Here is a 4,651-nt window from a genome sequence, read left to right as displayed (position 1 = left end):
CTGATTCTTTTTACCATCCAGTTGTAATGTAGCATGTATTAAGACCCTGCTTGCAAAGACCATATTCCACAGGCCAGATCCAATGGGGCTCTTGTGAAGGACTATGGGTTTTGCTGTAATCTCTGTGTCAATTGTGTTCATGGTATTAATGTTGTGTGACTCAGTTTCTCTCATGAGCCTGTGTACAAAGAATAAAGGGTCAGTGCTAAGGGGCAGGAGCCAAGATGGATATTTAGCATCAGCTGTCCTAAATTGCTTCTTTGATACATAAATGAAGATGAGATGCCTACAGTCAGGAATCTGGAAGGAAGCTGAATGAGATGAGAATAAAGACAGAGAAGAGAGTGTGAACAAGCAAGTTGTCAGTTCCTTGGAAGGGAATCTGGAGCTAGAGATCAAGAAAGGAACTTTAAAAGCTCAGGGTCGGGAGAGACTGGACGTAGAAGAACTTCAGGAGGTATACAGTCCCACTAGGGGAAACACCTTGCTAGACTTTGTATTGGCTACAAGGGATGGTGGGGGATCTGCAGATACAAGGTAACCTAGGGGATAGTGACCACCAACAAGTTTCCCTTTAAGGTGCGCGTGTGCGTGGCCATGCACAATTAAATATCTTGCTGCGCACCAACTTTTTAATGCTGCACACCCACCCAGAGTGGAGCTGGGCGCAGAGTGCGATGGAGGCACCGGAGCTGGTGTGAAACACTTACTGAAGGTAAGCTCCTCACTTCTCAGGCAGTGGCTCCTCCCTGAGGCAAGGCGGGTGTGGGGACAGGGGCTGGCATGAGCTCCACCAGCTCCGAGGAACTGCTTCGCACCCCCACATCGCCTCAGTGAGTGAGGAGGCACGTGGCAACAGGGCTGGGGAGTGGAGCAGTTCCCTGGAGCTGGTGGAGCCCATGGAGCAGTTCCCCAGAGCCGGCAGAGCCTGCATCAGCCCCCAGCCCCCATACGTGCCTTGCCTCACTTCAGGGAGAAGCTGCTGCCTGCCCTGTCTGAGGAGTGAGAAGATTATCTTTGGTAAGTGTCCCACGCCGGCCCTGGTGCCTCCCTTTCAGTTCTATCAATTGACTGGGTCTGGCCCATGGCTGGGCCACAGCACTCCACTATGCTGCTCTGGGCAGCAGTTAGCATGGAGAAGGGTGGTGGCCGAACCCTACCCGCTCCCATCTGGACACTTAGCAGTGGACCGTGCCGAAAGGGGGAGACGGGACTGAAGCAGCGTACTCACGGACTGAAACAATGTGCTCATGGACCAAAGTGGTGCGCTCATGGACCGCTACTCCTTAGAGGGAACATTGGCCACCAACCGACTAAATTTACTATCCAGTGAAAGGTGGGAAAGATAACCAGTAGAGCAGAAGTGCTAGACTTCAGAAAGGCCAACTTCAATACGATCAGGAGACTAGTTAGCAAGGCACTGATGATTGGGGTATTGGTGACATGGGAGTCCAGGAAGGGTGGAAGGGTGGAGAGATCCTTTGGGCACAGGGGACAACTGCACATGAAAGGGGACAAAGGGGCCAAGAAACTCTCTTGGCTTAACAGGTAAATCCAAGAAAGCCCAGGGGCAAAAAAAGAGGCATCCAGGCTGTGGAAGCAGCAGGTAATTACCAAGGAGTATACTTACTTGGCTCACGCTTGCACGGAGTCAGTTAGAAAGGCCAAAGCTGCAATGGAACTTAGGCTGCTGGCAACAAAAATTAAAGAAAACAAAAAGTCCTTCTACAGGTATACAGGAAGCAAAAGGAAGGCGTAGGGTAACACAGGACCCGTACAGGGCAGACTAGGGCAATTGGTGACAGATATGAGGGACAAACCTGGGGTCTTCAATGAGTTTTTTGCTTTCGTATTCCTGAACACGGATCAGGACAAACCTCCCCACTGGATTACAGACGATCACAGGAGTGAAACCAGCCCACCAACAGTTAGTGCTGACATAGTGAAGGGACACTTGGAGGGGCTGGATGTGTTTAAGTCATCAGGCCCAGACAATCTTCATCCAAGGGTGCTGAAAGAATTGGCCAGTGTCACAGCACAACCACTGTTGTGGTTGTTTGAGAACTCCTGGTGCTCAGGTCAGGTCCCAGAGGATTGGAAAAGGGCAAATGTGGTCCCCACTTTCAAGAAGGGGAGGAAGGAGGATCTGGGTAGCTATAGGCCAGTTACCCTCACTTCTATCCTTGGGAAAACCTTTGAAAACATTATTAAGGATCACATTTGTGGGAGTCCAATGGGAAAAAATAATACTGAATGGCAACCAGCACGGGGTTGTAGCAGGTAGATCTTGCCTGACTTTGTTTCTTTTTATTGTAGCAGAAAGCCCCCTTTGTTCATTTCCCTTCTGGACTTGGATATAACAGAAGCCCCTTGTTGCCTGCACCCACCCCCCATTTTGCACATTTCTTCTCCTTCACTGCACGGGTGTGGCAAGGCTCAGGGCAAGCCAGAAAGCTAAAGTGGCTTTCTGTAAGAGAAACCTAGAAACTACATCTACATATCAGTTAAGCTCAGTGTCACTAAAGAAAAAAAAAGAACTAAAATATCCACGGCAAAGGCTGCAAATATATTCTGTGCGAACCTAATTCACTTACTGACCCCAGTAGCCTTTGATCCTCACTACCTCACATTGCACATATTTCTCACAGTGTATTTTCATATTTCACCTGTCTCATCTTTACCATGGCATTTTGTATTTTATATTTTATACTTTTAAACTCTTAAGGAATGTACTACCTGTAGAATGAAGTTACACCCTAGACCATCATTAAAATTGCATTGAAATTGTAATTGTAAAGTGATAAAATCTGTTGAGTGAATGCGAGTGAATGATGATCAGCAGTAGACAATAGCCTAGCCAAAGGAACTCCATTTTAAGCTAATCAAGCTAAAGAACTGATTTCTGGAACTGAGCACTTACCCTATGGACTATTCCTGTAATCCTGCAGTGAAGCAGGCACCCTCTCATTCAGCACCTGGCCTACCGAGACAGAAAGACAAGCAGGTGACCCCCTTCTGGACATCACTTTGAAGGAAGCTGACCAGCGACAGCAGACTCCAGAGCCTCAGATAGGTAGATATACTCTCACAATCATTACAGCAGCTACTATACAATATACTACATGGATTTGAATGAGTGAGTGCATGTGTGTGTGTATGCACTATGGTGACCAGTACCACCCATAACTCAAAGTTTGCATTTATGATTTTATTGGTAACTTCACATCCTGCCCAATAAACTAGAATTTATTACGATCCCGTGAATTGGTCCTTTGTAGACAACTTTATGACCCGGTCACAAAATGCTTAGATGCAAGGGACGAGGTATATGTCATCTACCTGGATTTTAAGAAAGCCTTCAATAAGGTATCTCATCCTGTTCTCATAAATAAATTGAGCAGCTCTGATGTAGATGATTACATGGTCAGGTGGGTGGCAAATTGACTAATGGGACGCAACTCAGAGAGTGGTAATGGATGGATCGGCATCGACCTGCGAAGATGTGAGCAGTGGGGTTACCCAAGGTTTGGTCTTTAGACCAGTGCTGTTCAATGTCTTCATCAGTGACCTGGATGAGGGTGTGGAGAGCACTCTGTCCAAATTCCCGGATGACACCAAGTTATGGGGTAAACAAATTAGCGGGCAGGGAATGAATCCAGGTGGATCTAGACAGGTTGGAGGTGGGCAGAACAGAATAGGATACAGTTCAAAAAGGACAAATGCAAAGTGTTGCACCTAGGGAGAAGGAATACTTACAAGCTGGGGGATGACCCTCTCAGCAGCACTGTAACAGAAAGGGATCTCAGAGTTATAGTTGACTCCAAGATGAACATGAGTCATCAATGTGATGAAGTGATCGTGATCAGTAACACTAACTGCACTTTATCATGCATTAGTAGGTGCATCACAAACAGGTCCAGGGTGGTGATACTTCCCCTCTATGAGGCACTGGTGAGGCTGCAGCTGGAGTATTACATCCAGTTTTGGGCACCATACTTCAAGAGAGATGTGGATAACCTGGAGAGGGTCCAGAGGAGAGCCACTCATATGGTTAGGGGCCTGCAGGTAAGGCCTACAAGGAGAGACTGAGGGACATGAATCTCTTCAGTCTCCGCAAGAGAAGGCTGAGAGGTGATCCTGTGTCTGTCTACAAATTCACTGGGTGGGGGAGAGGGGGACAAATGGACAGGCAGCAAGTAGGGCTGTGTGAGGCTTCGGACAGAGCTTCAGATCCAGAGAAGCTTTGGACACTTCGGGGTCCGAAGCAGCACATCCGGGTCGAAGCACTGGCCTCATTCAGCTTCCCGAAGTGGTTCGGACCTCCCAAAGTGCTTTGGAGACACGTTGGAGATCCGGCCATAGGGGAAACAATAAAATATCTATAACTTTGTTGTTTTTTGTATGATATGGATGGAATTTTAAGAGTTGGTAGATTCTGCAGAGTGGATGAAACCTGCCAAGTTTCAAGAAGATTGGTGCAGGGGTTTGGGGAGAATGGTACCCCAAATTCTTGAATGCAAAACTCATGTCAAGTCTAAGCGTTACAATGGGAATGTCTCCTTGCTAAAAGGGAGGTGTACACCCAATGGAAAGAAGGGGGCATCACCAGGGATGACTATACTGCAGTCGCTCGGGGATGTAGGGGGGCAGT

General features: G+C 47.6%; 1 long non-coding RNA gene across 1 annotated transcript in view; it reads left to right on the top strand.

Annotated features, from left to right (window-relative positions):
* Nucleotides 1-1,594: 1,594 nt before the first annotated feature.
* Nucleotides 1,595-4,651, top strand: part of LOC109320513 — a 6,535-nt gene continuing 3,478 nt past the window's right edge. Inside the window, exons 1-2 of the long non-coding RNA XR_002103805.1 lie at nucleotides 1,595-1,606; nucleotides 3,674-3,680. This is a non-coding gene — a long non-coding RNA (uncharacterized LOC109320513). The remainder of the gene's footprint in view (nucleotides 1,607-3,673; nucleotides 3,681-4,651) is intronic.

This window comes from Crocodylus porosus, unplaced genomic scaffold, assembly GCF_001723895.1.
Source record: "Crocodylus porosus isolate Cpor-Errol unplaced genomic scaffold, CroPor_comp1, whole genome shotgun sequence".
NCBI classification, from domain to species: Eukaryota; Metazoa; Chordata; order Crocodylia; family Crocodylidae; genus Crocodylus; species Crocodylus porosus.
Note: the sequence above shows the minus strand (reverse complement) of the source record. Positions and strands in the feature narration are given on the sequence as shown.